The following is a 22,033-nucleotide window of genomic DNA, read 5'->3' as shown; positions in this document are numbered from 1 at the left end:
GAAAAAAAAAAAGGAATCAAAAACCCCTGGCAACAAATATAGCAAATGAAGTGAAAGACCTCTACAATGGAAACTATAAGACATTCATGAAATAAATTGAAACAAATAAACGGAAAGATATTCTTTGTTCTTGGGTTGGGATAGTTAATGTTAAAAATCTTCATGCCAACCAAAGAAATCAACACATTCAATGCAATCTAAGCAAAGGACCAATAACATTCTTCACAGAACTAGAAAAAAAAATCCTAAAATTCATATGGAATCACAAAACACCTGGAACAGCCTAAGCAACCTCAAGCATAATAATAATAATAATAATAATAATAATAACAATAATAATAATAATGCTGAAAGCATCATAATACCTGATTTCAAAACATACTATAAAGTAATGATAACTCAAACCAGCATTGAACTAACTCCCATGGACTTATGGAAAAGAATATTTACAACTGTGAGGCCCACAGAGTGTAAACTCATTGATTCTCATGAGAAATAAATCCACTCATTTACAGGTTTAATTTTGAATTTATTTTACAATTTAAATGTATTTTTAATGGATATATGACAACAAGAATTTTACATATTAATGGGATATCATTAATACTGATATTTCAATACATATATTGTATGATGTTTAAATTAGGCTAAACAAATATCAAACATTTATTATTTATTATGTAAACATTCAAAATCCTTTCTTCTTACTTTTGAAAGTAGATAATGGAGAGTAAAAAGAAGGGAATGAGGATAGGAACAGGAAAGACATCACTGAATGAATTTGACATCACTTTCGTATATAAATATGTGAATATACCACAGTGAATCTACCACATCATGTACAACCACAAGACTGGGATCCTAATTAGAATAAGGTGTATTCCATATTTGTATAAAAATGTCAAAATATACTCTATTATCATGTATAACTAAAAGAACAAATAAAAAATAAGAGTAAAAGAGAAATGTACTTTATATTACATTAATTTGCTCCTCATCGAGAGAGAGCATCTGACATTTGCCATGACCAGGACGCTCAATTCTTAATCTGACACTGAACCTCATCCTGGTCCCAATTCTGATACCGGTCTCATCCAGAGCTGGATCTTTATTCTGGCCCTCACTCTGGCTGTGAAACTGATCCTGAGACTAACATTTACCATTATCATGAACATTCTTTGTCCCTCATCCTGACACTTTGCTGATCCTGACCCTTACATTCATCTTGAGCTAGTAATTGACCATCTTCTTGACCCTGATGATCATGGAACATAACCCTCATCCTAACTCTGACAATGACCTTGACGTTGATATAAACCTTGAAATGAATTCTGCCATTTACTGCCACTGTAAACATGACTCTAACTGTGAAGAGCTTGATGATCCTGAACCATATACTGAATGTCTTCATGATCCTGATACTCAGCCTGACTCACCCTCACCGTGACCCTGAAACTGTCCTGACCCTGATATACTTACATTCTGACTCTATGAATGATCATAACCTGCAACCTGATCCTTTCCCTAACTTTGTCTATCACTCTCACACTCACAATGCAACTCATCTTACTGATCCACTACCTTGAACCAAACCTTGACCCTCAATTTGACTCAGATCTGGATCTGGAACCTGGGCTTCACACTCTGACCCTAACTTTCTAATAATATATGTCAAAAGAGTGTGTTTAGTAGTGTGTTACTCTGTATTACAATATGTGTTTAAAATATTGTGTTTATATGTGAGTGTACTACTTTGATAAATATATGACATGATATACTATATTTAAGAGTGACTGGTATATTACTACATGTGGGATCATATGTTTGAAATACTGGTTAGCAACATATGGTAAGTGTACTATTATTTGTGATATATTTTAAGACATTGTATTTATAAAACATGGTGTTACTTAGTGATACCCACGAGAAACATTGAGTTTACACTCTGTAAACTGTGGATCCTGGTGCCAAGGTAGCATGGACTAGGGTCATTGTGTTGGACATTGTTATAATTTACTAGGAGTGATAGTCTACATGTATCTATTTTTCAACTCTATTCCATTCTGTTTGTTCTTTACCTGTGCCAGGACTGTTCTGGTTTAGACTTTTTAAAGTTTGACAGACTATTTTAACATCTAGTAGACAAAATCCTCTGTGTAAATTTTAACATTTTATAAATAGTTTTAATGTCTCTAAAAATCTATTTTTATTTGTTAAAATAAACACTGTGTACACAGTTAGTGATATATGTTGAACTTTTGTGTTTATCAGAGGATGATGTGTACCTGTATATAGTTGTATGTGTATAAGACATTGTGCTAGCAGTGTGAGGTTCATATATTACTTTGTTTAATTATATTTTGAAACTGTTTAGGAGAGGTAGTTGCATGTGTTATCTGTGTACATTACATATGGGATAAGCATTGTGGTTAGCCCTATGCAGTACATGGGCTACCTTTTGTTTCCTTTTATGGATCTTGTGTGGTGCAGGCACTTGTTTATTTATGTAATGTTAAAATGCTGTGCTTACCAGGATTAGGGTGCAAGCCATCCTGAAGATTGTGATATAATTGTTGAGCATTACAGAGTGCTTGTACTACTTTTTTGAACAACATATGCTGAAACATTGCTTATTACAGTTAAGTGCCTTTTTAAACAAACAAACAAATCAATCAATCTTTGTTTTTGTTTAACAGAAACCCATGTCATGATTTAAGCCTGTCCTTCATTTGATTCTCAGGAAAAGTGAAAAATAATATTAATTTTTCTTCATGAAGAAGAAGAAAGATAAAGAAGAAATTCATGCTAATCCAAATTACCTGAAACCACTGAACTTTTCCTTGTTGAATCTATTGTCTGTAAACTTTTAAAATTTCTGAATTAAGGTTAGATCCTGAAACTAAAATCCTAAGTACAAAATCCTAAAGTACCAAATACACTTAAATGATTTTTATAATAACTAATGACTTGGGAAAGAAAAATAATGAAAAACGTTAGTATACATGCAATAATAATAATAAAAAAAAGACCCTGGGAAATGTCTTTAAGGTCATCAAAGCTCTTGAAGGTCATCAAGACCTCTGTGGCTTCCTCCACAAAAATAGCTCTATCTGATAAATATCTGTGTATGCATACATGCAAAGGTGAAGGGAGAGGAGAGGGTATGGGGGTGGGAAGGAGGGTAGAATGAGTCAGACATCATTACCCTATAGATCGTTTAGATAACTATATGATCAATGGGATTCTACATCATATACAACCAGAAGAATGAAAAATTATACTCCATCTATATATGATGTGTCAAAGTACGTTCTACTGTAATGTATAACTAATTAGAACAAAAAATACATAAATTAAAAAATGAAAGTTTCTGCATATTTTTATAAAAAAGCACAGATTTTGGGATCACAGAGGTTCAAGTTTGAGTACCAGCTCTGCTTCTACCCTCTGTTGTGTGGATTCATGGAGAAAATTTAAGTTGGATCCTACATCTATCTGTTTTTTGACTCTATTCTATTCTATTTGTTCTTTACCTGTGCCAGGACTATTCTGGTTTAAATTTTTTTTTAAGTTTGATATACCATTTTAACATCTAGTAGACAAAATCCTCTGTGTGAATTTTAACATTTTATAAAATTTTTAATGTCTCTTAACTTCTACTTTTATCTGTTAAAATTTATACTTGGCTGTATCTCTGTGTGTACACAATTCCATAAAAAAGTGTATGGGTGGCGCTTCCATCTGGTATACTGAAGAACCCCGGAGAGGTGAAGAGAGTTAAGTAAGTGCCTTTTAAACTGAGTAATGAAATATCTGTGAAAAATTATATTTATAAGTACATTACATATACACATGGTGGTTTAGCAATATATATTAAAACTCCATTTAACAGAACTCTTTGTGTCATTGAGTTTAATGATTTGTGTGTGAAACGCTGAATTTACATGTGCACATATGTTGCATTGTTTAGTGATACATAGAAACCTTTGTTAAAATGAACTACGCATGTGTTACCAACAGCATGATATGTGTGCAACACTAGGTTTAAGCATATATAGTGCATATTCTAGTTAATATATGTTACCCTATTTTCCCTTTTGTGGCCATTTCTGGGCAATGATCAAAATAAAGTTCAATCCTGTTGTGACTTCTGACCAAAGCAAGAATCTCAAAAGGCATTTCTTTGCACCTTCCCACATTCGCAGGAAGATTATATCTTCCCCTCTTTCCAAAGAGCTGAGACAGAAGTACCATGCTTGATCTATGCCTATCCAAAAGGATGATGAAGTTCAGGTTGTGTAAAGACACGATAAAGGTCAGGTGATTGGCAAAGTGATCCAGTTTTACAGGAAGAAATATGCCATCTATATTGAACAGGTGGAGTGGGAAATGGCTAATATCACAATTGTCCATGTGGGCATTCACCCCAACAAGGTGGTTATCATCAGACTAACAACACTGGACAAAGAACACAAAAAGATCCTGAAACGGAAGGCCAAATTTCATCAAGTAGGAAAGGAAAAGGGAAAATATAAAGAAGAAATAATTGAGAAGATGCTGTTGTAGGAACAGACGATATTTGACACCAAGGTATTAGCAGGAAGCAGATTTATTTATTGGCTGCAGCCAGGTCCAGAGGGAAAAGCTTTCGTTGTAATCAATCAATCCCTCTAAATGCCAAATTCAGAAAGTTTTAAAATTTTATCCACAGTGTGTCGGGGAGGTGCTCAGAGGTTCACAATCTGCAGAAGTCCACACAAAAGCAGCATTTTCACTGTTCTGGGCAAATAATCCAGGCCTGGATACAAAAATCAAGGACACTCTGCAAAAATCAGCACCCCAGAAAGGGAATGTTCCCCCTCCTCTTTCTTTGCTGGCTGTTTCCAGGGAACCCAATTAGCAACACCTTGTCTTCTCTTTGAAATGCAAATATCCCTGTGAAGCTGGCCTGCCCAAGGCCATAAGCCTTGGATAGGAAGGGCAGCAGAATAAAATAGACACTAGTATTGCTGTATGTATATACGTGACTGTATAACCAATGTGATTCTGCAACCTGTACACTCAGAAAAATGAGAAATTATACTCCATTTGATTCAAATGTATGATATGTCAAGATCATTGTACTGTCATGTGTAACTAATAATAAAAAGTCAAAAAAGGGTCCTCCTTACCACACTCTGCATTTGCAAACACTCTTCCTGCCTGAAAACCATTACAAACAATCATATGTCATTTTAGACTAGAAAATCTACAACATTAGATAGCCCATAAATGTTGTGAAAGATTAATAAAGGGGTGTTCAGCTTCTGGAGTGCTGCTCTCCTCCAGGCCTGCAACCAATTTTAGTTATTGTAAGATAGAGCAACAGGAAATAGGAAGCTTAACTACATTGATCTCTTTTGCAGAGGTTCTTGCTGCTATTCTAAGAATAATTATGGTGAGGGTCTTTGGAAAAACTGAAGATTTTCTGTGAAGCAGGAGGCGCCTCTACAATTCAGGACTAAAATAACCATATTTGCAACTTGCTTTAAAGAATGCCAAGATGAAAAAAAGAATACATGTTATAACTTGTTTAGCTAGGTTAATACAGTACAGAAAATAATGGTATATTTATGAAACACTTTGCTAACAATGTAGGGTACACGTATTATGTATTATATGATTCATACTTTGGTGATATATATTGAACCTCTCTGTGTAAGCAAGCTAAAATTTGTGTGTGTGTGTGTGTGTGTATGTTTGTTGTTCTTTTCATTGGGTAAAAATTGTGCTCAGCAGTGTTTGCACGTTTACTCTTTCAATATATATACATGCAATTTTGATTAGTGAAATATGTTGAAACTGTTTAACGTGGCTAGATGCATGCATTACTGAGTATAGTGATAGGTGAAATACTGTATTAATAGTGTGTGGTGCATATTCTACTTTATTTGGCTTTGCTTTTGGTCTTTCTTTCTTTTAAATAGACTTTATTTTTAGAGCAGTTTTAAATTCACAGCCAATTGAGCAAAGGCATAGAGACTTCTTAGATGCCCTCTGCCCCACACATGCATAGCCTCACCCATTTTCAACATCTCCATCAGAACGGTACAACTGTCACAATTAATGTACCTATATCAATACATCACTATCACCTAGAATTCATAGTTTACATTAGAAGTCAATCTTAGTATGGCATCTCTGAGTTTTGACAAACGTATAATGATATTTATCTACAATTAAAGTATCACACAGAGTGGATTCATTTCCTAAAAATCCTCTGTGCACTACATACTTATCCCTCTCTCCCTGCTAAACCCTAAGAAATATTGATCTTTTGGTGTCTCTGCAGCTGTATGTTTCCCAGAATGTGATATGATCATATAATAATAGCCAAAAGGATTGGCTTATTTAACTTAGTAATATGTATTTAAATTTTCTCTGTGTCTTTTCATGGCCTGATATCTCACTTCATTTTACCAAAGTTAATTTACCCATTTACTGATTGAAGGATATCTTGGTTGCTTTCAAGTTTTGGCATTCATTAATAAAGCTATTATAAGGATCTGTACGCAGGTTTTATGTGCACATTAGTATTGAACTTCCTTTGGATAAATACTGATAGGCATGGTTGCCGGATTATTTGTTAAGAATATATTTGCTTTTCAAAGAAACTGCCAAACTGTCTTCCAAATTGGCAGAAACATTTTGCATTCCTACAAGCATTGAGGAAGAGTTCCCATTAAGCTTCAAACTTGCCAACATTTCATGTTGTCGAGTGTTCTGGATTTGGGCTATTCTAAAAGATGTGTAGTAGTATCATATTGTTTTGATGTGCATTTTTGCAATGGCATATGATGTGGAACATCTTTCCATATGCTTATTTTCCAACCATAAATCTTCTGGAAAATTGATATAATTTATTCTTTAAGAACTTTGTAGATAACAACTGTGAACACATTTGTGCATTTTTGTTTGGGAAAGTTATTAAATATTGGTTCAACTTCTTTAATAGATATAAGCCCATTTAAATTGTAAATTTCTTCTTGGATGACTTTTGGCATATTGTATATTTCAAGGAATTGGTTCATTTCATCTAGGTTATCAATTTTGTAGGCATGGAGGTATTGATAGTTTTTGATAATTGCCATTCTGACTGGAGTGAGATGAAATCTTTGTGTACTTTTGATTTGCATTTCCCTGATTGCTGGAGATGTTGAATATTTTTTCATATATTTGTTGGCCATTTGTTTTTCTTCTTTTGAGAAATACCTGTTTAATTCTTTTGCCCATTTATTGATTAGTTTATTTGTTTTTTTGGCATTGAGTTTTCTGAGTTCTTCATATATTCTAGATATTAATCCTCTGTCAAAGGAGTAGTTGGTAAATATTTTTTTCCCAGTACTTAGGCTCTCTCTTCATTCTCTTTATTACTCCTTTGCTGTGCAGAAGCTTTTAAATTTGATGTATTGCACTTATTGATTCTTGGTTTTATTTTTTACACTGTAGGGATTTATTGAGGAAGTTAGTACTTTCACCTATATGTTGAACCTGTGTTTTCTTCTATCATTTGCGTAGTTTCTAGTCTAATTCCTGAGTCTTTGATCCATTTTGATTTTGTTTTTGTTCAGGGTGAGAGATAAAGATCTAGTTTCATTTTCCTACATATAGCTGTCCAGTTTTCCCAGCACTGTTCGTTAAAAAGACTATCTTTTCTCCAACATATATTTTTTACATCTTTGCCAAGTATCAGATGGCTGCAAGTGTGTAGGTTTGTGTCTGTGTCATCTATTCCATTGGTCTTTATTTCTATTTTGAACTCCTTTGGGTAAATACCATGCTGTTTCTGTTACTATAAATTTGTAGTATAATTTGCTATCAAGTATTATGAGGCCTCTTGCATTACTCTTCTTGATTAGAATTGTTTTTGCTATTCTGGGTCTCTTCCAAATTCATTGGAAAACCAAATGAATTTAAGGATTGTTTTTTCTAGTTCTGTGAAGGATGTCATTGGTATTTTGAGGGGCATTGCATTGAATTTGTGCCATAAGCCATCTGTGGGCTGTGTGTGGACCATGTTGCGAATAGTAGCCTCCTGAGGGGATAAGTCTGGCACTGGAAACTCCTTGAGGCACTCCTCTCAGGGATTGACTGCCTGATGCAGGTGAACTTCCCCCTCAAGCTCTGCCTAAGAGCCCACACAACACCTGGGATGGGTGTGACCTGCCAAGATGTCAATCAACCTGCTGACTGCAAGACATCACAAAGCAAGACTTCGCCCTTGAAATGTTACCCCTGCCTTTGATGTACCTGCTTAAATAAACCACTGGAGCCATTTTGTCTTTGTCTAGTTCAAGAACCCACGTGGACTAGATCTATCAGGGGGCTTTGCTTTTGTAAACGTATTTCTGAGTGTTTGTGCTTTATTATTTGATAATTATTTGAGATATTAAGATTTAGGGTGGATTAATTATTTGAGATATTAAGATTTAGGATGGGGGCTGGGGATGTGGCTCAAGCAGTAGCATGCTCGCCTGGTAAGCGGGCGGCCCAGGTTTGATCCTCAGCACCACATACAAATAAAGATGTTGTGTCTGCCGAAAATTAAAAAATAAATATCAAAATTCTCTCTCTCTCTCTCTCTTAAAAAAAGAAAAGATTTAGGATGGCTATTTAAGGTTGCTTGGATTCCTCTGGGCAGAAGAGCCCCCCAATGAGATGCTAGCCATCTCCCCCCTGAAAAATTTGTATGTTGCTTTTGTAGTATGGCCAATTTTGACAACATTGATTCTGCCTATCTAAGAACATGGGAAGTCTTTCCATCTTCAAAAGTCATCTTCAGTTTCTTAATTCAGTGTTCTGTAGTTTTCATTATAGAGTTATTTCACCTCCTTGGTTAGATTATTCCTAGGTGTTCTATTTTAGTTTTTGAGGTTATTATGAAAGAAATGATTTATCTGATTTCTTTCTGTTGGTATATAGGGAGGCTACTGATTTATGAGTGTTGATCTTATATCCTGCTACTTTGTTGAATTCGTTTATGAGTTCTAGGAGTCTTATGGTAGATTTTTGTATGTCTTCTAGATGTAGGATCATGTCATCAGCAAATAAAGATAGTTTGACTTCTTCTGCACCTATTTTATTTTTATTCTTTAATTTCCTTCTCTTTTCTGATTGCTCTGGCTTGAGTTTTGAGAACTGTATTGAATAGAAGTGGTGAGAATGCACAGTCTTGTCTTGTTTCTGAATTTTGAGGGCATACTTTTAGTTTTTCTCTATTCAGTATGATGTTGACTTTGAGTGTGACATACATTGCCTTTATAATATTGAGGTAAATTCCTTTTATCTCTAGTTTCTCCAGTGTTTTTAGCATAAATGAGTGCTGTATTTTATCAAAGTTTTTTTTGTATTTGTATTTTGTATTATTTTTGTATTTTGTATTTTTTTGTATTTTTTGAGATGATCAGATGATTCTTATCTTAAATTCTATTTAAGTGGCAAATTACATTTATTGATCTGTATATATATTGAACCATTTCTGCATCCCTGGGATGAAGCACACTTGATCATGATGTAGTATCTTCCTGATGTATTTTTGAATGCAGTTTGCTAATATTTTATTAGGGATTTTTGTATCTATGTTCATCAGGAATATTGTTCAGAAGTTTCTTTGTTTTGTCCTTGTCTGGTTTTGGTACCAGGGTTATACTGGTTTCATATAATATATTTGGTAATGTTTCTCCCCTTTCAATTTCATGGAATAATTTGAGAAAGACTGTGTTAATTCTTCTTTAAAGGTCTGGTTGAACTAAGCTGAGAATCCATCTGGTCCTTTTTTTTTTTTTTTTTGTAGACTTAATTGCCATTTTAATTTCATTACTTTATATCGGTCTGACGAGGTTTCCTATATCTTCCTGGTTCAATCTGGGAAGTTCATATGTGTATAGAATTTTGTGAATGTCTTCTAAATTTTCCAATTTATCACAGTGTAAATTTTCAAAACAGTTTCTAATGATCCTCTAGATTTCAGAACTGTCTGTGGTGATATCTATTTTATCATATCCAATTTTTTTTTGTTTGGATCTTCTCTCTCTTCCTTTGGTTAGTTTGGCAATATTTATCAATAATTTATTTTTTCAAAGAATCAATGATTTGTTGCATTGTTTGTGTATTGTTTTTTATTCTCAATTTCATTAATTTTGGTTCTGATCTTATTATTTACTGTCTTCTTCTGATTTGGGAATTAATTTGTTCTTCCTTTCCTTAGGCCTTGAGGTGGAGCATAAGCTTATTTATCTGGGATCAATTTTTTAATTGTAGGCACTCAATGCTACAAATTTTACTCTTCTAACTGCTTTTATAATGTCCCATGTATTTTGATGTCTTGAATCTCCTTTCTCGTTTGTTTCTAAGAATTTCTTGATTTCCTCTCATTTCCTCTTTGATCTTTTCTTCATTCAAAAGAATATATTTCAATCTCCATATGTTTGTGAGCTATGTATTATTTTTCTTCCTGTTGATTTCTAGTTTCATTCCATTATTATCTGATAGGATGCATGGGACTATGTAGATTTTTTTTTTGTATTTGCTAAGACTGACATTGTGACCTAGAATATGCTCTATTTTTGAAACCGTTCATGAACTGCTGAGAAGGTGGTATATTCAGCTGTTTTAGAGTGAAATGTTCTGTAGATGTCTATTAAGTCAATTTGATTTAGAGTATTATACAGGTTGGAAATATTTTTTATTGATTCACGTTTTTATGACCTGTATGTTGGTGATAAGGGTATGTTAAAATAACCCAATATTATAATATTTCAGTCTGTGATTTAATCTCAAGGAGTTTTTCTTTTTTAATGTAATTTGATACACTGACATTGGTTCATATATATTTATTATCATTATATCTTCTTGTTGGATTGTTTTGCTAGGATGTAGTGGCCTTCTTTGTCTCTTCTGATTAATTTTCCTTGAAATATGTTTTGTCAGATATGAGAATAGCTACTTCTGTTTGGTTTTGGACTCCATTTGCACAAAATATATTTTTCGATTCTATTACCTTTAGCCTATGAATGACTTTGCTTATTCGATAAGTCTCTTGCAAACACTATATAGTTGGATCCTACTTTTATTTCATTCTCCTAATCTGTATTTTTCCCTCATAATTTTTATTGATGCATTATAGTTGCACATATTGGTTGAATTTGTTGTTACATATGTGTACATTCACAGAATATACAATATAACAATATAATTTGGCCAGTATCTCTCCCCAGCACTTTCTATTTCCCTCCCCACCACCCACCTCTCCTTATCTCCCTTTGATTTTCATGAGATTTCACCCCATCTTTCTTAATATACAACACTTCACCTTTTGAGTTTGACTTATTTTGCTTAATATAATTGTCTCTAGTTCTATCCATTTTTCTGCAAATGACATAATTAATTTTTTATGGCTGAATAAAACTCCATTATATGTATATTTTCTTTATCAATCCATCCATTGATGGATACCTAAGTTGTTACCTAAGTTGGCTATTGTGAATTGTGCTGCTACAAACATGGGTATGCATGCATTGCTGTTAGTGTGATGACTTTAATTCTTAAGAATAAATACTGAGGAGTGGTATAGCCAATCCATGTCTTTTATTGGGGAGTTGAGGTCTTTACATTTAGATTTATTATGAACATGTGTTTTTGGTTTCCTGCTATTTAAATTTTTTGTTATATTTAATTCTGTCTTGATTTTCTTTTGTTGATTTTTCTTCTGTTGATCGTAATCTATTTGGGAGCTTTGGGGTTTTTTTTAGAGTTCTTCTATGTGCAGTTTATCTTTGAGTATTCTTTGTAGTGCTGGTTTAGTGGTCATAAATTCTTTTAACTTATCCTTGTCATGGAAAGTTTTTATTTCTCTATCAAATTTGAAAGAGATATTTTCTGGTATAGCAATCTTGGCTGCCAACTGTTTTCTTTTAGAGCTTGGAATATCTCATTCCAGGCCTTTCTTGATTCTTTCCTTATTTTCTAAGTTATGAATTTTTTATGATGTGTTTTTGGGATTTTTTTTTCTGATCTGGTCTACTTGGGGTCCTATATGCCTCCTGCATATGGATATCTATGTTATTTCTGATATGGGGGAATTTTTCTGTTGTTATCTAATTGAAAATGTTTTTAATACCTTTAGTCTGTATCTTCATGTTCTCTTCTTTTCCAGTGGCTCTTAGTTTTGGTTTCTTGATGGTGTCCCAAAAATCAAAAACACATATTCATAATAAATCTAAATGTAAATGACCTCAACTCCCCAATAAAAGATGTAGATTGGCTATACCACTCCTCAGTATTTATTCTTAAAAATCAAAGTCATCATACTACAGCAATACATGCATATTTTGATCATGTTCTAGCTTTTTTTATTGTATACTGTGTATTCAAGTTCATATCCTGTGTCTTCTCTACATGAAATTCTGTCTTCAAAGACCGAAATTCTGTTTTATATGCAATATAATCTGTTGGTGATGCTTTCAAGTGAATCTTTCATTTGATTAATTGTATTATTCATTTACAGGAGTTCTGGTTGGTTTCTATTCAATAATTCTATTTTTGTTGTTGTTGAGACAGCCTTCCATCTACTATATTAGCTCTCTTAATTAGTTTCTTAGTTCTCTTACCTCACTGAACAACAAGGGGGAGAAATGAATGACAGTAGAGGGGGTAGAGAGAACTAAGAAACTAATTAAGAGAGCTAATATAGTAGATGGAAGGCTGTCTCAACAACAACAAAAATAGAATTATTGAATAGAAACCAACCAGAACTCCTGTNTACAACAGACACTAGTATGGCAATATGTAAATCAATGGATGTGTAACTGATGTGATTCTGCAATTTGTATACGGGGTAAAAATGGGAGTTCATAACACACTTGAATCAAAGTGTGAAATATGATATATCAAGAACTATGTAATGTTTTGAACAACCAACAATAAAAAATTAAAAAAATATTTATAATCTTTTTCTGGAATTTCATCCACTTTCACATATGTGGGATTCTTTGTTGGGAGACTGCGAATTTTGGGGGAGAGTTTACCTGTTTATTCATGTTTTCAGAGTTCTTGGCTTTGTGCATCAATTGAGATGGATTTCCCTTCCTGTTTTATATGTAGTTATCTTTTTTTGTTGTTGTTGTTCTAGCACATCTCTCTGTTTTTGATATATGCATGGATGTCTAGGGGTGGAACCTGAAGTTCCTTTCTGGTTGTTCTTCCTTGGGGCCTGGTTATTGGTTTAGAGTTTCGGTCTTCCAAAATCTATTCATTGAAGTAATGTTAAGGCTCAAGTGGGGCTAAATAATGTGTGAGTGAGATTCACTGTTCTTTGATTGTGTTGTACTTCTTCATATCAGAAACTGTATACTGTGATCTCAAAATGTCCCAATCACTTTCTAACCCTCTTAGAGGGAAAAGGGATCCAGGAATAGTATTAATGTTAGCAACAAATATACAGCCATAAGATAAATATTCAGTGTCCACTTTGACATCTTGACACTAATTGACACCTATATAGGAATGGTGAAGTCAGTATTTAACTTCAGTATCAACAATAAAAAACTGAACTAGATCAGGCATTAGATAGCAGGTGTCTACTGTGTCATCAGTTGTATGAATAATCACAACAATATGAGTATGGTAGGAATTACATAAACTATATAATTGTATTATTTAGGAGGATCACAATTTCTCAAATAATGAGGAAGTACTGTAGGAAGATGAGAGAAAGTTTGAAAAAAAAGTGATCAGAGGAGGGGTAGGAGATAGGTAGCAGATGTTGGTTATAAAGAAAAAGGAATAAAAAAAAATAACTGAAAGTAATTTAACAAGATCTGGGTACAGTGACACATATCTATCATCTCAGTGGCTCAGGAGGCTGAGGCATTAGGATTGCAGGTTCAAAGCCAGCCTGAGCCACCTAGTGAGGCCCTAAGGAACTTAAGTAAGTCCCTGTCTCAAACTGAAAAATGGAAAGGAATGTTTCTCAGTGGTTAATGGTCCTAAACATGAGACAGAAGAAAAGAGAAATGGGGGAAGCTGGAAAATTTGTCTGTTAGTGGAGGAAGAGAGTAAATAAGGGAATATAAAAGGTACAAGAACCAAGGTCTGAACAAACCAGCAAATGTAAGATCAAAACCCTTATATAATTGTACCCCACCCAAGTCAAATCAAGGCTAAATAATAAATACAGAAGAAATCAATTAATGTAAAATTATATGAATGTACATGCATTTTTTAAAACCTTTCTTCACTGTTTGAACACAGGAACCCACCCCCCCATATACTCATAAGTGCATGTGCACACGCACACACACACACACACAAAGCCATGTATAATTGAAAAAGTAAAAAGTAACATAATAAAATGGCGTTTGAAAAAAAATTTTTAAGTTAAAATTTTAAAAAAGAATAAAAAGTAACTTAAAATGGGAGTATGGAGAAGAGAAAAAATCTGAGAAATAAAGGGCTTATTTCTGCTGAGGTGGTCAAAACTGTTGGCTGAGATGGATTTTCATTCTTTGTATTTATTTTTGGCTTTGTAACTCTTGGGTAAAGGGCTGGAGATTGTTGAGCCCAGTGCTTTTGTTTTTCTCACTTAGCTTCCAGCTATTACGGCTTGGAGGTGAAGCTGGTTGTAGTGGATCTCAGGTTCCATTTTCCTAATAGAGGGTGGAATAGCATAATTTGGGTGCTGATGAATTGTAAGTTGATGTGGAGTTCTAAATTGGAAGTAACTGAGGTTTAATCTTGACTGAACTTTGGAACTCTGTGGATGGGTGTTTGAGAACTGATCCACACACCCTATTGCCGGAGAAATGATGGTCTCTGCAGGATATCTGAATCTTTAGGGCCTCTGATAAAATTCACTGTTTTAGGACATAGGGACAAAACCTCCACAGTGTTCACATTCACTGCTATCCATATGAAATACGGGGTATCTGCTCTGAAGTACAGATGCTCTTGTGTGGCTGCTATCGGTATATCCCAATAGCACTTATGGGGCACTAGCAACAATGGGAGATTTCTCTTTTGGGATCCAGAGACTGAATGGTCCATGTCAAGTTTTCCTGTGTTTATTTCAGTCTCTCTTGTTTGGTCAAAGTCTAGGAATGTTTTTTAGTAGGCTACTAATAAAGTGCATCATGGCAGCCACATTCCCCACCCAGTAGCGTTTTCTCCCTGAATGCTTCCCAACCCTTGGGTGAGCTATTTTTTGGATTTACTTTCACTGTACCTCTTCCCCTATTGACTTTGTGTCCATTAAAATCAACCTTCCTCTCTAATCTACAAGTTTCCCCAAGTCAGTTTTTCTTTATTTTTAAATTTCTTGCTCCACCTTGATACTGCACTACTTCTTCTATTGGCTAAGCTGGCACATTTCTAATGTTTTATTTCTTATGTTCAAGGTTTTGGTTTCTGGGTCTCTATGGATTTTTTTTAAAGTTCAGTATTGTCAATAAGTTCCTTTAGTTACCCACTTCACTGAGAACCAGCCTTCCAATTTTGTAAATTTTGGCTTGAGAAACTGCTGCAAATGCATTTTTCCTCTAATCTGCCATCTTCTCTCTCTTGAAATTTACATTATTAATTTCAGACCTATCATCTTTTCTGACATATTCATTTGATGATGTAAAATTATTTCTATGTGCTGCTTTCCTACAAATTTTTGTGCAATCTACAAATTAAGTTGTATTTTATTTTCACTTACCTCAAAATATTTTCTAATTTTTGTGAGATTTTTTTAAACTTGGACTCTTTCTTCTCAGAGTTACTGAAAACTATGTCATTTAATCTCCAAATATTATCAAATTTTCTAGTTCTTTCTGTTATTGACTTCCAGTTTAATTTTACTGTACTCTGAGAGCAGACATTTTATGTCTTCTATTCTTTTCAATTTTTAAAGGTGTGTTATATGGGCCAAGATGTAGTTTATCTTGGTGAACTTTTTTTCTTTTTTAAAATTTTTTTTTTATTAGTTGCTCAAAACATTACAATGATCTTGACATATCATACATTTGATTCAAGTGGGGTATGAATTCTTTTTTTTTCCCATGTGTACAGATTGCAGTATCACATTGGTTTTACAGTCACGTGTATACATAGAGCCATATTAGTGTCTATTGTATTCTGCTACCCTTCCTATTCCCCCTTCCCCTCTCTTCCCCTCCCATCACCTCTCTCTACCCACTCTATGACACTTTTCTCTCTCTTTTTTTTCTTCCTCACACCATCTTATATGTAATTTTGCATAACAATGGGGGTCTCCTTCCATCTTCCGTGTGATTCCCCTTCCTCTCTCCCATTCCCATGCATCTCTCATCCCTATTTAATGGTAATCTTCTTATCATGCTCTTCCTCCCTGCTCTGTTTTGAGTCACCCCCCTTATATCAAAGATGACATTCGGCACTTGCTCCTTAGGGATTGGCTACCTTCACTCAGCATAATCTGCTCTAATGCCATCCATTTCCCTGCAAATGCCACGATTTTGTTATTTTTTAGTGCTGAGTTATATTCCATTGTGTATAAATTCCACATTTTTTTTATCCATTCATCTATTGAAGGGCATTTGGGTTGGTTCCACAGTCTAGCTATTGTTAATTGTGCTGCTATGAACATTGATGTAGCAGTGTCCCTGTAATATGCTCTTTTAAGTTCTTTTGGGAATAGTCCGAGAAGGGGAATAGCTGGGTCAAATGGTGGTTCCACTTCCAGCTTTCCAAGGAATCTCCATACTGCTTTCCAAATTGGCTGCACCAATTTGCAGTCCCACCAGCAGTGTACAAGTGTACCCTTTTCCCCACATCCTTGCCAGCACTTATTATTGTTTGACTTCATAATGGCTGTCATTCTTACTGGAGTGAGATGAGTTGTTTTAATTTGAATTTCTCTGATTGCTAGAGATGGTGAGCATTTTTTCGTGTATTTGTTGATTGATTGTATATCCTCCTCTGAGAAGTGTCTGTTCAGATCCTTGGCCCATTTGTTGATTGGGTTATTTGTTTTCTTATTGTTTAATTTTTTGAGTTCTTTGTATACTCTGGAGATTAGAGCTCTATCTGAAGTGTGAGGGGTAAATATTTGTTCCCAAGGTGTAGGCTCCCTATTTACCTCTCTTATTGTTTCTTTTGCTGAGAAAAAACTTTTTAGTTTGAGTATGTCCCATTTCTTGATTCTTGATTTTAACTCTTGTGCGATAAGTGTCCTATTAAGGAATTTGGAGCCCGACCCCATGAGATGGAGATTAGAGCCAACTTTTTCTTCTATCAGATGCAGAGTTTCTGGTTTGATCCCTAGCTCCTTGATCCATTTTGAGTTAACTTTTGTGCATGGCGAGAGAAAGGGATTCAGTTTCATTTTGTTGCATATGGATTTCCAATTTTCCCAGCACCATTTGTTGAAGATGTGATCCTTCCTCCATGCATGCTTTTAGCACATTTGTCTAATATAAGGTAGTTGTAATTTTGTGGATTGGTCTCTGTGTCCTCAATTCTGTACCATTGGTCTACCCACCTGTTTTGGTACCAATACCATGCTGTTTTTGTTTCTATTGCTCTGTAGTATAGTTTAAAATCTGGTATCACTATACCACCAGTTTCACTCTTCCTGCTTAGAATTGCTTTTGCTATTCTAGGTCTTTTATTTTTCCAGATGAATTTCATGATTGCTTTTTCTATTTCTGTAAGGAATGCCGTTGGGATTTTGATTGGCATTGCATTAAACCTATAGAGTACTTTTGGTAATATGGCCATTTTAATGATGTTAGTTCTGCCTATTCATGAACAAGGTATATCTTTCCATCTTCTAAGGTCTTCTTCTATTTCTCTCTTTAGTGTTTTTTAGTTTTCTTTGTATAGTTCTTTCATCTCTTTTGTTAGGTTAATTCCCAAGTATTTTATTTTATTTTATTTTTTTTTGAGGATATTGTGAATGAGGTGGTTATTCTCATTTCCATTTCAGAGGATTTGTCACTGATATACAGGAATGCCTTTGATTTATGCATGTTGATTTTATATCCTGCCACTTTGCTAAATTCATTTACTAGCTCTAGAAGTTTCTTGGTAGAACCTTTTGGATCTTCTAGGTATAGGATCATGTCATCCGCAAACAGTGCTAATTTAAGTTCTTCTTTTCCTAGCTTTATGCCTTTAATTTCTTTCATCTGTCTAATTGCTCTGGCCAATGTTTCCAGAACTATGTTGAATAGAAGTGGTGAGAAAGGGCATCTCTGTCTTGTTCCAGATTTTAGAGGGAATGCCTTCAATTTTTCTCCATTTAGAATGATGTTAGCCTGAGGCTTTTCATAAATAGCTTTTACAATGTTGAGGTATGTTCCTGTTATCCCTAGTTTTTCTAGTGTTTTGAACATGAAGTGATGCTGTACTTTGTCAAATGCTTTTTCTGCATCTATTGAGATGATCACATGGTTCTTATCTTTAAGTCTATTGATGTGGTGAATAACGTTTATTGATTTCCATATATTGAACCAGCCTTGCATCCCAGGGATGAATCCTACTTGATCATGGTGCACAATCGTTTTGATATGTTTTTGTATCCTATTTTCCAGAATTTTATTGAGGATTTTTGCATCTATGTTCATTAGAGATATTGGTCTGTAGTTTTCTTTCTTTGAAGTGTCTTTGTCTGGTTTAGGAATCAGGGTGATGTTGGCCTTGTAGAATGAATTTGGAAGTGCTCCTTCTTTTTCAATTTCCTGAAATAGCTTGAAAAGTATTGGTATTAGTTCTTCTTTAAAGGTTTTGTAAAACTCTGCTGTATACCCATCCAGTCCTAGGCTTTTCTTGGTTGGTAGTCTTTTGATGGCTTCTTCTATTTCCTCAATTGATATTGGTCTGTTTAAGTTGTGTGTATCCTCCTGACTCAATCTGGGCAGATCATATGACTTAAGAAATTTATTGATGCCTTCACTATCTTCTATTTTATTGAAGTATAAGGTTTCAAAATAATTTCTCATTATCTTCTGTATTTCTGTAGTTTCTGTTGTGATATTGCCTTTTTCATCTCGTATGCTAGTAATTTGAGTTCTCTCTCTTTTTCTCTTTGTTAGCATGGCTAAGGGTCTGTTGATCTTATTTATTTTTCCAAAGAACCAACTTTTAGTTTTGTGAATTTTTTCAATTGTTTCTTTTGTTTCAATTTCATTGATTTCAGCTCTGATTTTAATTATTTCTTGCCTTCTGCTGCATTTGCTGTTGTTTTGCTCTTCTTTTTCTAGGGTTTTGAGATGAAGTATGAGATCATTTATTTGTTTGTTTTTTTCTTTTTTTGAGGAATGAACTCCAGGAAATGAATTTCCCTCTTAAAACTACTTTCATTGTGTCCCATAGATTCTGACATGTTGTGTCTGTATTTTCATTTATCTCTAAGAATTTTTTGATTTCCTCTTTTATATCTTCTGTAACCCATTGATCATTCAGTAAAATATTGTTCATTTTCCAAGAGATGTAGGATTTTTCCTTCCTTCTTTTATCGTTGATTTCCAGTTTCATTCCATTATGATCAGATAAGATGCATGGTATTATCTCTACACCTTTATAATTTCTAAGTGTTGCCCTATGGCATAATATATGGTCTATTTTTGAGAAGGATCCATGTACTGCTGAGAAAAAATTATATCTGCTTGATGATGGTTGATATATTCTATATATGTCAGTTAAGTCTAGGTTATTAATTGTGTTATTGAGTTCTATAGTTTCTTTATTCAACTTTTGTTTGGAAGATCTGTCCAATGGTGAGAGAGGTGTATTGAATTCACCCATAATTATTGTGTTGTGGTCTATTTGACTCTTGAACTTGAGGAAAGTTTGTTTTATGAATGTAGCAGTACCATTGTTTGGTGCATAAATATTGAAAATTTTTATGTCTTGTTGGTGAATGTTTCCCTTTAACAGTATATAGTGTCCTTCTTTATCCCTTTTGATTAACTTAGGCTTGAAGTCGATTTTATTTGATATGAAGATGGCCACCCCTGCTTGCTTCCGAGGACCATGTGAGTGGTATGATTTTTCCCAACCTTTCACCTTCAGCCTGTGTATGTCTTTTCCAATCAGATGAGTCTTCTGAAGGCAACATATTGTTGGATCTGTTTTTTCAATCCAGGTTACCAGCCTATGTTGCTTTATTGGTGAATTTAAGCCATTAACCTTTAGGGTTATTATTTATATATGGTTTGTACTTCCAGTCATGTTTGTTTGTTTATTTATTTATTTTTAATTTGGTTTGTTTTTCCCTCTTTGATTAGTTTCCCCCCCCCCATTTACTGAGGCACTTCCCACTGATGGTTTTGGTTGTTGTTTTTCATTTCCTCTTTGTGTATTGTTTTGCCCAAAATGCTTTGCAGTGCAGTTTTCTGGCTGCAAATTCTTTTAACTTTTGTTTATCATGAACGATTTTTATTTTGTTGTCAAACCTGAAGCTTAATTTTGCTGGATACAATATTCTTGGTTGGCACCTATTATCTTTCAGCATTTGAAATACGTTGTTCCAGGATCTTCTTGCTTTCAGTGTCTGTGATGAGAAATCAGCCATTAGCCTAATTGGTTTACCCCTGAATGTAATCTGCCTCCTTTCTCTTGTAGCTTTTAATATTCTCTCCTTGTTCTGTATGTTGGATATTTTCATAATAATGTGTCTTGGAGTTGGTCTATTGTGGTTCTGTATGTTCGGCGTCCTGTAAGCTTCTAGGATTTGGACATCCATTTTATTTTTCATGCATGGAAAGTTTTCTAAAATTATTTCATTCAGCAGATTGCTAATTCCTTTGGTTTGGATCTGTATACCTTCCTTTATCCCAATGATTCTTAAATTTGGTTTTTTAATGATATCCCATATCTCTTGGATGTTTTGCTTGTGGTTTCTTACCAGCCTTTATGAGTTGACTAGACTCTTTTTGAGATGATATATTTTGTCTTCATTGTCTGATGTTCTGACTTCTACTTGATCTACTCTACTAGTAATACTCTCAATTGATTTTTTATTTTGGTTTATAGTTTCCTTCATTTCTAGGATTAATGTTTGATTCTTTTTTATAACCTCTATCTCCTGGTAGAGTTGTTGATTTGCTTCTTGAATTTGTTTATGTAATTCATTGTTGAGGTGTTCTTTCATTGTTTGCATTTGCTGTCTAATGACCTCTTTAAGATTCCATTCCATCTGAGTAATGTATGCCTTGAGTTCTTTATCTGACCATTTTTCTGATGCCTCTAGGTTCTCCTATAGTTTTAGGCTGTCCTGCATTGTTTGTAAACTTTTTTTTTTCAAATGATGCTCGCATTAGTTTCCAGCTCTGTTTGACTGCTGTGTTACTATTTACTCCTATAAATTTGTTTTGGTTTTGTATATCTCCGGGATCTCTCCTTTGTGATGGGAGAATATGTCTAGAGATGTTGAGTTTTATTGTACTTTAAAGCAAATTCATTCGTTTCATAAAAGGCATACAGATTCTGATGGCGTATAGCAATCTGTGGTTTGGTCTTGGGACTTTATGTTTAGGTCCAGTGATGTGATGGTATGGGGGTTGGTATATCTTGGCAACCTTGGAAGATTGCTCTACTGAAGGGGGATATTAACAGGAGAATGGACTGGAGTATTTAGGGGTAGCTAGGGACTTGGGAGCACTATAGACCACCTCAAAACATTCACCTATATGCATTTAGTAAATTACACATAAAAGGAGTCGTAATTCTTGGGCGGAAAGGTAGGAGAAGGGGAAGGAAGAAGTCACTAAAGAGAATGAGAGAAAGAAAAACAGGTTGAATAAAAGAAAAAAAAAGGGGGGGGAATTAAAAAGAAAAGAAAAAAAAAGATGAATGCAGTCTTAGAGTTCGATTACCTTCTCTTCCAATAGGTGGTGCTGTGCCCTCTGGGCCAAGCTTCTGCCCTCAATACACAGGAAACAATCCCTGTGAGGCGGCTTCCTCTTCCCCCACTGGGCCGCTCTCCAATCCTTGTTGCCCAGGGCGGTTCCTGTTCTCCAAAATCCCCCCCCCC

The 22,033-nt window shown here is 34.5% G+C and overlaps 1 pseudogene; it reads left to right on the top strand.

The window, feature by feature from the left end:
* The first annotated feature begins 4,116 nt into the window (after positions 1 to 4,116).
* On the top strand, positions 4,117 to 4,566 carry LOC107142235 (annotated as a pseudogene).
* Positions 4,567 to 22,033: the final 17,467 nt, after the last annotated feature.

The sequence above is a fragment of the Marmota marmota genome, unplaced genomic scaffold (assembly GCF_001458135.2).
Source record: "Marmota marmota marmota unplaced genomic scaffold, marMar, whole genome shotgun sequence".
Classification (NCBI taxonomy): domain Eukaryota; kingdom Metazoa; phylum Chordata; class Mammalia; order Rodentia; family Sciuridae; genus Marmota; species Marmota marmota.
This window is presented reverse-complemented; position numbering and strand designations above follow the sequence as displayed.